This window comes from Phyllobates terribilis, unplaced genomic scaffold (assembly GCF_046119375.1).
Source record: "Phyllobates terribilis strain yellow unplaced genomic scaffold, ASM4611937v1 Scaffold_33__1_contigs__length_13283291, whole genome shotgun sequence".
NCBI lineage: Eukaryota > Metazoa > Chordata > Amphibia > Anura > Dendrobatidae > Phyllobates > Phyllobates terribilis.
In genome coordinates, this window is record NW_027362793.1 from 6,201,584 (window position 1) to 6,214,369 (window position 12,786).

Here is a 12,786-nt window from a genome sequence, read left to right on the forward strand (position 1 = left end):
AGACCAATGCTCTTCCCCCATAAAGTCCCTCTCCAACATCACTGAAGGAGAGCTTACTCATCTCCTTTCCAAATCACACCTCACCACTTGTGCACTTGAACCCATCCCATCCCTCTTCCTCAACCTCACTACCACACTCATCCCATCCCTCACCCATCTCTACAACCTATCATTAACTTCTAGTACCTTCGCTTCTGCTTTCAAACATGCCACAATTACGCCTATCGTCAAAAAGCCATCCCTCAACATACAATTCTCTGCACTCTTCCTTCTAGACCTGTCTTCTGCCTTCGACACAGTTGACCACTGCCTCTCTTCCTTTGGCATCAAAGACCTTGCCCTATCTTTGATCTCATAACTTTCCAATCGCACAATTAGCGACTCCCACACTACATCCTCATCCCTTGGAATATAGAGCAAGGAAAAGGAGAGCAGCAGGTATCCAGCGGATCTTCATTAAAATATAGCTTTTATTGAAAACATATAAAAGCAGCCATGTCACAACGACAACACACGGAGTACTAATCCACAGAGCATGGTCGTCGACCATGCTCTGTGGATTAGTACTCCGTGTGACATGGCTGCTTTTATATGTTTTCAGTAAAAGCTATATTTTAATGAAGATCCGCTGGATACCTGCTGCTCTCCTTTTCCTTGCTCTATATTCCAAGTGATTGCCTGGAAACAAGGCTATTCCGCTGTCGGATCACCTCTAACACAGAGCCTCCAGCTGTCTACTAACGGGTGAGCTGATATTTTTTCCCTCTCCCTCTTCCCTGCTATTTTGCCAAGACATCCTCATCCCGCCCTCTTTGTTGGAGTTCCTCAAGGTTCTGTCCTAGGAACCCTATTCTTTTCCATCTATACCCTTTGCCTGGGACAACTGAAAAAGTCTGATGGCTTCCAGTACAACCTCAGATCTACCTCTCTGACCCAGACGTCACTTCTCTGCTGTCCAGAATCCCGGAGTGTCTATCAGCCATATCCTCCTTCTCCTCTCGCTTCCTCAAGCTCAATGTGGACAAATCTGAACTCATTATCTTTCCTCCATCTCACGTATCTTCCCTAACTGATTTATCTATCACAATAAATTACATCATGCTTTCCCCTGTACCGGAAATCTGCTGCCTTGGAGTAACCCTTGACTCTGCCCTGTCCTTCAAGCTGCACATGCAAGCTCTCTTCACCTCCTGTCGTGTCGCCTCCAGCTCAAGAATATTTCTAGAATCTGTCCTTTCCTCAACCCTCAATCTAGTAAAATACTTGTGCATGCCCTCATTATATCCCGCCTTGACTACTGCAACATCATCCTCTGTGGCCTACCTGCTCATACTCTCGCACCTCTCCAGTCCATCCTTAATTCTGCTGCCTGACTAATTCATCTTTCTTCTTGATACTCCTCCACTTCTCACCTCTGCAAATCCCTTCATTGGCTCCCAATTTTCCAGCGTATCCAGTTCAAACTACTAACTAACAACACTGACCTACAAAGCCATCCATAACCTTTTCTGATATCTTCCCGCATGTAATCTCTGGTCATCCCAAGACCTCCTTCTCTCCTCCACACTTATTCGCCCCCCCCCCCAATTGCTTCCAAGACTTCTACCGAATATCCCCCATCCTCTAGAATTCTGTGCACCAACAAGTCCGATTATCCACTACATTCGGATTCTTCAGACGGAATTTGAAAACCCATCTCTTCAAAAAAGCTTACAGCCTGCAATGCCCAGGCAGCCACCTCAACACCACCGTAGTTACTGCAAACCCCAAACCTACAGTCTCCTTACCCATCATCCTGTAGAATGTAAGCCTGCAAGGGCAGGGTCCTCTTCCCTCTGTACCAGTCTAAGTTATATCTGTATTTTGTATGCAACCCCTTTTCATGTACAGCACCATGGAATCAATGGTGAAATATAAATAAATAATAATAACCAGGCAGTATGAAACTAACACTGGCAATCCCTGATTGCCAAAGGTGAGTATATATAGCAGAGAGGAGTGCCCAACACTGAACAGCTGAAACGATCAAAGCAAGAAAGCTCCCGGAGCTCTCAACTGCCCAGATTAACCCCTGCACTGCTAGCAGAAACCTGCACTGTTTAATATGATGGTGAAGGGCTTCAAATCAGTGCAAAAGTATGTGAAATCAGACACGGTGGTTTAATGGCCCCTCTCTGTCGTGATAAACCTGTGACAGTACCCCACCTTCTAAGAGGGACCTCCTAAACTTCAGGGCCAGGTCTATCAGGGTGTGCCGCGTGAAAAGACCAGATCAACCTGACTGCTTGGACATCAGATGCTGGTATCCACATTCTCTCTTCAGGACCATAACCATTCCAGTGTACCAGATACTGAAGAGACCAGGGAAACAAGCAAGAATCAAAGATCTTAGCTGTCTGAAATTCCAAATTCCCATCAACAATGACCGGAGATGGTTCAGGGGACGCAACGTATTTTTTGAGTACAGACGGGTAAAACACAATAAGAATCTTAAATGTGGGTGGCAAAGCAAGGCGGAATGCTACAGGATTGACGACGGCCACAATCTTATAAGGACCGATGAACCTGGGTCCCAGTTTCTAAGAAGGAAGCTTCAACTTAATGTTCCACGAGGACAACCACACCAAATCAGCAACACACAGGTCCGGACCCACTAAACATCTCCGATCAGCCACAGCTGAACTGAGGATGAAACCCATATGCCCCGAAAAACGGGGACTTACCTGTAGACTTATGACAACGGTTATTCACCGAGAATTCAGCTAAAGGTGAGTAATTAACCCAATCCTCCTGATTTTCAGACACAAAACACCCAAGATAAGTCTCAAGATTCTGGTTAACACGTACACTTTGCCCATTAGACTGTGGATGAAAGGCCAAGGAAAATGACTGATGGATACCCAGACGAGCGCAAAATGCTTTCCAAAATTTGGAAATAAATAGCACCCCCATCCTGGTCAGAAACAAAATCGGAAGGAATTTCATGCAATTTCACAATTTCTTTGAAGAAAATTTACATCAAGGGCTTGGCGTTGGGTAAAGCGGATAGCGCAATGAAATGACACATCTTGCTGAATCTGTCCACCACCACCAAAATAACTGTATTACCTGCAGATACGGGTAGATTAGAGATGATGATAGATAAGTCTCAAGGTTCTAGTTAACGCATTCAGTTTGCCCATTAGTCTGTGGATGAAAAGCTGAGGAAAACATCAGATGGATCCCCACACGAGCACAAAACACATTCAAAAATTGGAAATAAATTGCACCCCCCGGTCAGAAACAATATTGGTAGGAATCCCATGTAATCTCACAATATCTTTGAGGAACATTTGCACTAATGAAATGAGACAACTTGCTGAACCTGTCCACTACCACCAAAATAACTGAATTACCTACAGATATGAGTAAATCAGAAACAAAATCTACTGATAAGTGAGTCCAAGGTCTACTGGGAATTGCCAATGGTTGGAGAGACCCAGGCAGAAGAGTATGAGGGGTCTTAGAAAGATCACAAACACTGCAGGCAGCTACATACTCTCGAACATCCTGATGTACCCCAGACCAAAAAAAACGCAGAGTAAGGAGATCTGTGGTGGCTTTGCTACCAGGACGTCCAGCCAAGACAAAATCATGATGTTCACTTAGAATCTTAAGACACAAATTCACAGGTACGAACAGTTTACCTAATGGACATGCAGCAGGTGAATCCCCCTGAGCCTCTACAACCTCCTTCTCAAAATCAGAACCTATAGAACAATTACTATCCCTTTCTGTAGTGTAGGAACCAGTTCACAATTATCTCCACCCCAAGGTAAACAACGAGATAAGACATTCGACTTAATATTCTTATTCCCTGTCCTATACATCACAAAAAAGTTGAATCTGGTGAAGAACAACAACCATCTTGCCTGTCTAGGAGTCAGATGCTAAGCAGATTCTAAATATAAATTTTTTATGATCAGTGATTACTAGTGTTGAGCGAGCACTAAAATGCTCGAGTGCTCGAAGCTCGGGCCGAGCTCGCTGCGATACTCGGGTGCTCGACCCGAGTAACGAGCCCAATGTTAGTCTATGGGAGACTCGAGCATTTTTGCGGTGGCACCCCCGGCAGTCTTTTAAAAGCCTAACAAGTGCCCAAAACGATAGTGACAGTGCTCAAATGACATGGGGTCAGCATGGGGATCACCCCAGGAAGCATTTCTGACCCCCAGGTCACTGCTGTCAACAACGTGGTCAGAAGTATTAAGCCACTTTTACAGGCTCACAATAAAACGTTCAAAAACGAAAGTGAAACTTTTTTCCTGTGAAATATGATAAGGAACATCCTTTCCAGGGTAAAGACTTGAGTATAAGTTAAAATAAATGACCAAAAACATGCGTTTTTGCACTTTTGTATTGCTTTCAACTATGACAAATGCATTCACCGTGAAATGTCATTTTAACATTTTACAGCCTTATCTGGCCATGTGCTGTGTGGCACATGCATAAAGTGCTGAAAAGACCAAGGGAACAGCATGGGGAAGACCCCTGGAAGCATCTCTGACTCCCAGGTCACTGTCTAAAAGTGTGCCCATCATAAGTGATCCTTACCGCATCAGAAGAGGCAGACTTGCAACTATCCCCATGCAAGTTCTAGTCCCAGGGCAGTGTTCAATTGTACCTCCCCCATTCCTTGCAATACAAGCTCAAGTCTGCAGCCTGCCACCCACCCACCCCCAGGCTGCAATACCATACTGCTTGCTTGATTGAACTTGAAATTGGGACTTTTAGGCATGTGGAGGCGGAATCTGGCCACCACGTCATGGCTGTGTTGGCGGCCTGGAATCCATACTCAGTCCCCAGCCGCCCGGCGGCCGGGTGTCCATACTCGGTCCCCAGCCGCCCCGCGGCCGGGTGTCCACACATGGTCCCCAGCCGCCTGGGGGCAGCCGGGTGTCCATAAATGGTCCCCAGCCGCCCCTATTTCTCCTTGGAACATCCCCCCACACACTTTTCTTAGCCCGGCCTGCTTTAGGCAGCATTGGACGAGCCCAGCAGAGAACCAGACTCCTCCGATGGGCCCTGACTTCTCCATCGGTGGAGTTGAGAGTGCCAAGGTGAGGAGCATGATGATGATGACAGAAGTTAGCATCTGCTATGTTTTCTTTTAATGCAAGTGTAAGTGTGCAGCCTGCCACCCACCCACCCACCCCCAGACTGCTATTCCATACTGCTAGCTTGCACTTGAAATGGGGCCTTTTAGTTTGGAGGAGGCCGAAGCTGGCCACTACCTCATGGCTGCTTCGGCAGCGAGGTATCCATACTCAGTCCCCAGCCGCCCCTATTTGTCCTGGTGTGCCTTATACATAAGATTAAGCGCGTATACCAAAACATTACCTGTGCCCTCCGCAGTGCATTTAGTGGGAAGGAGAGCCTATTCCGCTGTAGTGTGTGCATGCCAAACCCCTGTTCATGGTACATGCAAAGATGCCTCCCACCTTGCACCTGTCGTTGCAGACTTGCAACTATCCCCATTCAAGTCCTTGTCCCAGGGCAGTGTTCAATTGTACCTCTCCGATTCCTTGCAATGCAAGAGCAAGTATGCAGCCTGCCACCCACCCACCCCCAGGCTGCAATACCATACTGCTTGCTTGCACTTTAAATTGGGCCTTTTAGGCATGTGGAGGTGGAATCTGGCCACCACGCCTTGGCTGTGTCGGCGGCCTGGTATCCATACTCAGTCCCCAGCCGCCTGGTGGCCGGGTGTCCCCGCTTGCTCCCCAGCCTCCAGGGGGTGGCCGGGTGTCCATACTCGGTCCCCAGCCACCCCTATTTGTCCCGGTAACCTTTCCCACACTTTTCTTAGCCTGGCCTACTTTAGGGCAGCATTGGTCGAGCCCACCGGACTATCAGACTCCTCCGGTGGGCCCTGGCTTCTCCATCAGGGGAGTTGAGAGTGCCAAGGTGAGGAGCATGATGAGGATGATAGAAGTTAGCATCTGCTTTGTTTTGTTGCAATGCAAGCGCATGTATGTAGTAGCGGCTAGGCCTGAGGTGGTCAGCGTTTTGGCGCATATCCTACCTCCTCCGAGGATTGCTGGATGTTTTCCTGCTACTATCCAAGTTCTATGACTCCAGTTAAAACAAAGCTTCAGGTGATAAATGATGGATGAGGTAGTGGCAAAGGAGAAAGGAGGAACAGGGACCATTCACATCAATATCAGGCCAGTCAACGAGATATGTCTTGTAGGGTATGTTTCTGTAACAAAAGGAGCAGTTCGGCTACACAGTTATAGGGCATACAGTGAGTGCAATGCCTACCAAAAATTTCGAGCCACTCCAATGCCCCTTGGAAATGACATGGAGGTCAGAGGGCGTTAACTAATCCTTTTTTTCCATTTATAGCAACTGGGTCTCCCGTGCACTGTTGGCCTAAGCAGTGAATGGAAGGCTTTCTAAAAATTATGAGAAACTGCAATGCCCCTTACAAGAGCCATGTGTGGCACCCCAGGGGTCTGGTCACCACAGTAATAGAGATATTACGTCAGAGAGCAAGTGGGAGGTTTCCTGGTCAGGATCCCATAAACATGCAACATCCTCCTGCCCCAATCCTGGGAGGGGAGAATTCTGCCCTTATAAACTGGATCTGGGGCGGGGTTGAGTGAGTTAGAGAACAGTCAGAGTCAGAGTGAGAGCAAGGGAAAGTAACAGCAAGAAGCTCTGTAGGAGCTAGGAGCTAAAGACCAGGGGCTGGAAGCTGAGCATAGCTCGCCCTTCAGAAGACAATAGGAACCGGACACAGGAGTCCGAAGCTGTGAGGACTTATATATCCAGCAGCAGAAACCAGCCGGCAGGGGATTTCAGGTCCTCTGGCCATAGAAGCCCGGAGGCTCAGCCACAAGCAAGGGACCAGCACCGCCGTCGTGGAGCGGAGGCTAACAGAAGGCCCCAAGTCACCAGCCATACGGGTGAGCACTACACGGTACACTCAGGGACGTGGGCTACTTCTACCCGCTTACAGCAAGGTAGCCAGGAAGAGTGCAGACAGACGGGGAGGCCTACAACTCCACCTGGCCAGGGGAACTCCTGCTTGCTCACAGACTGACCAGGCCACTTATGCTAGCCAGTACTCCTGGGAGGGTCTACCTTATAACCATCAGTAAAGACCCTGAACTGCACTGCAGAGACTCTGAGTCGTTCCTGCTGCGCTCGTGCACCATCACCCCCATCATCCACACTCACTGCCCTGAGGCTATACTCCTCCCGAGGAGAGTTATCCCATTCTATGCTGTGCACACAACACCAGCCTCAGTGGTCTGCCTCGCAGCGGTGGTACTCCCTGACCGCAATCCACGGGTGGCACAGTCGGACAATTAACCTCAAAACCTAAGAAAGACTGCCACTGGTTTGACCAGCCTGAGCCACGGGACCGGGTCACAGCCACGGAGACTACAGACCCCAGAGACCCGGCACCGGGTATCCCACACACGTGTACACACGGCCCAGGGGGCGAGTCACATGCAGTACAGCATATTACAAACATAAGTCCCAGCAAAAGATGCCAAAAATTAGGACGGAGCAACTTGCAATGCCCCTTACAAGAGCCATGCAGTACAGCATATTACAAACATAAGTCCCATTATTGGGGAGTGGGTGTCCCATAGTATTTGCTTATGCTTTCCCAGCAAAAGATGCCAAAAATTAGGACGGAGCAACTTGCAATGCCCCTTACAAGAGCCATGCTGTACAGCATATTACAAACATAAGTCCCATTATTTGGGGAGTGGGTGTCCCATAGTATTTGCTTATGCTTTCCCAGCAAAAGATGCCAAAAATTAGGATGGAGCAACTTGCAATGCCCCTTACAAGAGCCATGCTGTACAGCATATTACAAACATAAGTCCCATTATTTGGGGAGTGGGTGTCCCATAGTATTTGCTTATGCTTTCCCAGCAAAAGATGCCAAAAATTAGGACGGAGCAACTTGCAATGCCCCTTACAAGAGCCATGCTGTACAGCATATTACAAACATAAGTCCCATTATTTGGGGAGTGGGTGTCCCATAGTATTTGCTTATGCTTTACCAGCAAAAGATGCCAAAAATTAGGACGGAGCAACTTGCAATGCCCCTTACAAGAGCCATGCAGTACAGCATATTACAAACATAAGTCCCATTATTGGGGAGTGGGTGTCCCATAGTATTTGCTTATGCTTTCCCAGCAAAAGCTGCCAAAAATTAGGATGGAGCAACTTGCAATGCCCCTTACCAGAGCCATGCAGTGCAGCATATTACAAACATAAGTCCCATTATTGGGGAATGGGTCTCCCATAGTATTTGCTTATGCTTTCCCAGCAAAAGCTGCCAAAAATTAGGACGGAGCAACTTGCAATGCCCCTTACAAGAGCCATGCAGTACAGCATATTACAAACATAAGTCCCATTATTGGGGAGTGGGTGTCCCATAGTATTTGCTTATGCTTTCCAAGCAAAAGCTGCCAAAAATAAGGACGGAGCAACTTGAAATGCCCCTTACAAGAGCCATGCAGTACAGCATATTACAAACATAAGTCCCATTATTGGGGAGTGGGTGTCCCATAGTATTTGCTTATGCTTTCCCAGCAAAAGCTGCCAAAAATTAGGACGGAGCAACTTGCAATGCCCCTTACAAGAGCCATGCAGTATAGCATATTACAAACATAAGTCCCATTATTGGGGAGTGGGTGTCCTATAGTATTTGCTTATGCTTTCCAAGCAAAAGCTGCCAAAAATTAGGATGGAGCAACTTGCAATGCCCCTTACAAGAGCCATGCAGTACAGCATATTACAAACATAAGTCCCATTATTGGGGAGTGGGTGTCCCATAGTATTTGCTCATGCTTTCCCAGCAAAAGCTGCCAAAAATTAGGACGGAGCAAATTGCAATGCCCCTTACAAGAGCCATGCAGTACAGCATATTACAAACATAAGTCCCATTATTGGGGAGTGGGTGTCCCATAGTATTTGCTTATGCTTTCCCAGCAAAAGATGCCAAAAATTAGGACGGAGCAACTTGCAATGCCCCTTACAAGAGCCATGCAGTACAGCATATTACAAACATAAGTCCCATTATTCGGGAGTGGGTGTCCCATAGTATTTGCTTATGCTTTCCCAGCAAAAGCTGTCAAAAATTAGGACGGAACAACTTGCAATGTCCCTTACAAGAGCCATGCAGTACAGCATATTACAAACATAAGTCCCATTATTTGGGGAGTGGGTGTCCCATAGTATTTGCTTATGCTTTCCCAGCAAAAGATGCCAAAAATTAGGACGGAGCAACTTGCAATGCCCCTTACAAGAGCCATGCTGTACAGCATATTACAAACATAAGTCCCATTATTTGGGGAGTGGGTGTCCCATAGTATTTGCTTATGCTTTCCCAGCAAAAGATGCCAAAAATTAGGACGGAGCAACTTGCAATGCCCCTTACAAGAGCCATGCTGTACAGCATATTACAAACATAAGTCCCATTATTTGGGGAGTGGGTGTCCCATAGTATTTGCTTATGCTTTCCCAGCAAAAGCTGCCAAAAATTAGGACGGAGCAACTTGCAATGCCCCTTACAAGAGCCATGCTGTACAGCATATTACAAACATAAGTCCCATTATTTGGGGAGTGGGTGTCACATAGTATTTGCTTATGCTTTCCCAGCAAAAGATGCCAAAAATTAGGACGGAGCAACTTGCAATGCCCCTTACAAGAGCCATGCAGTACAGCATATTACAAACATAAGTCCCATTATTGGGGAGTGGGTGTCCCATAGTATTTACTTATGCTTTCCCAGCAAAAGATGCCAAAAATTAGGACGGAGCAACTTGCAATGCCCCTTACAAGAGCCATGCAGTACAGCATATTACAAACATAAGTCCCATTATTTGGGGAGTGGGTGTCCCATAGTATTTGCTTATGCTTTCCCAGCAAAAGATGCCAAAAATTAGGACGGAGCAACTTGCAATGCCCCTTACAAGAGCCATGCTGTACAGCATATTACAAACATAAGTCCCATTATTTGGGGAGTGGGTGTCCCATAGTATTTGCTTATGCTTTCCCAGCAAAAGATGCCAAAAATTAGGATGGAGCAACTTGCAATGCCCCTTACAAGAGCCATGCTGTACAGCATATTACAAACATAAGTCCCATTATTTGGGGAGTGGGTGTCCCATAGTATTTGCTTATGCTTTCCCAGCAAAAGATGCCAAAAATTAGGACGGAGCAACTTGCAATGCCCCTTACAAGAGCCATGCTGTACAGCATATTACAAACATAAGTCCCATTATTTGGGGAGTGGGTGTCCCATAGTATTTGCTTATGCTTTACCAGCAAAAGATGCCAAAAATTAGGACGGAGCAACTTGCAATGCCCCTTACAAGAGCCATGCAGTACAGCATATTACAAACATAAGTCCCATTATTGGGGAGTGGGTGTCCCATAGTATTTGCTTATGCTTTCCCAGCAAAAGCTGCCAAAAATTAGGATGGAGCAACTTGCAATGCCCCTTACCAGAGCCATGCAGTGCAGCATATTACAAACATAAGTCCCATTATTGGGGAATGGGTCTCCCATAGTATTTGCTTATGCTTTCCCAGCAAAAGCTGCCAAAAATTAGGACGGAGCAACTTGCAATGCCCCTTACAAGAGCCATGCAGTACAGCATATTACAAACATAAGTCCCATTATTGGGGAGTGGGTGTCCCATAGTATTTGCTTATGCTTTCCAAGCAAAAGCTGCCAAAAATAAGGACGGAGCAACTTGAAATGCCCCTTACAAGAGCCATGCAGTACAGCATATTACAAACATAAGTCCCATTATTGGGGAGTGGGTGTCCCATAGTATTTGCTTATGCTTTCCCAGCAAAAGCTGCCAAAAATTAGGACGGAGCAACTTGCAATGCCCCTTACAAGAGCCATGCAGTATAGCATATTACAAACATAAGTCCCATTATTGGGGAGTGGGTGTCCTATAGTATTTGCTTATGCTTTCCAAGCAAAAGCTGCCAAAAATTAGGATGGAGCAACTTGCAATGCCCCTTACAAGAGCCATGCAGTACAGCATATTACAAACATAAGTCCCATTATTGGGGAGTGGGTGTCCCATAGTATTTGCTCATGCTTTCCCAGCAAAAGCTGCCAAAAATTAGGACGGAGCAAATTGCAATGCCCCTTACAAGAGCCATGCAGTACAGCATATTACAAACATAAGTCCCATTATTGGGGAGTGGGTGTCCCATAGTATTTGCTTATGCTTTCCCAGCAAAAGATGCCAAAAATTAGGACGGAGCAACTTGCAATGCCCCTTACAAGAGCCATGCTGTACAGCATATTACAAACATAAGTCCCATTATTGGGGAGTGGGTGTCCCATAGTATTTACTTATGCTTTCCCAGCAAAAGATACCAAAAATTAGGACGGAGCAACTTGCAATGCCCCTTACAAGAGCCATGCTGTACAGCATATTACAAACATAAGTCCCATTATTTGGGGAGTGGGTGTCCCATAGTATTTGCTTATGCTTTCCCAGCAAAAGATGCCAAAAATTAGGATGGAGCAACTTGCAATGCCCCTTACAAGAGACATGCTGTACAGCATATTACAAACATAAGTCCCATTATTTGGGGAGTGGGTGTCCCATAGTATTTGCTTATGCTTTCCCAGCAAAAGATGCCAAAAATTAGGATGGAGCAACTTGCAATGCCCCTTACAAGAGCCATGCTGTACAGCATATTACAAACATAAGTCCCATTATTTGGGGAGTGGGTGTCCCATAGTATTTGCTTATGCTTTCCCAGCAAAAGATGCCAAAAATTAGGACGGAGCAACTTGCAATGCCCCTTACAAGAGCCATACAGTACAGCATATTACAAACATAAGTCCCATTATTGGGGAGTGGGTGTCCCATAGTATTTGCTTATGCTTTCCCAGCAAAAGCTGCCAAAAATTAGGACGGAGCAACTTGCAATGCCCCTTACAAGAGCCATGCAGTACAGCATATTACAAACATAAGTCCCATTATTGGGGAGTGGGTGTCCCATAGTATTTGCTTATGCTTTCCAAGCAAAAGCTGCCAAAAATAAGGACGGAGCAACTTGCAATGCCCCTTACAAGAGCCATGCAGTACAGCATATTACAAACATAAGTTCCATTATTGGGAAGTGGGTGTCCCATAGTATTTGCTTATGCTTTCCTAGCAAAAGCTGCCAAAAATTAGGACGGAGCAACTTGCAATGCCCCTTACAAGAGGCATGCAGTACAGCATATTACAAACATAAGTCCCATTATTGGGGAGTGGGTGTCCCATAGTATTTGCTTATGCTTTCCCAGCAAAAGCTGCCAAAAATTAGGACGGAGCAACTTGCAATGCCCCTTACAAGAGCCATGCAGTATAGCATATTACAAACATAAGTCCCATTATTGGGGAGTGGGTGTCCTATAGTATTTGCTTATGCTTTCCAAGGAAAAGCTGCCAAAAATTAGGATGGAGCAACTTGCAATGCCCCTTACAAGAGCCATGCAGTACAGCATATTACAAACATAAGTCCCATTATTGGGGAGTGGGTGTCCCATAGTATTTGCTCATGCTTTCCCAGCAAAAGCTGCCAAAAATTAGGACGGAGCAAATTGCAATGCCCCTTACAAGAGCCATGCAGTACAGCATATTACAAACATAAGTCCCATTATTGGGGAGTGGGTGTCCCATAGTATTTGCTTATGCTTTCCCAGCAAAAGCTGCCAAAAATTAGGACGGAGCAACTTGCAATGCCCCTTACAAGA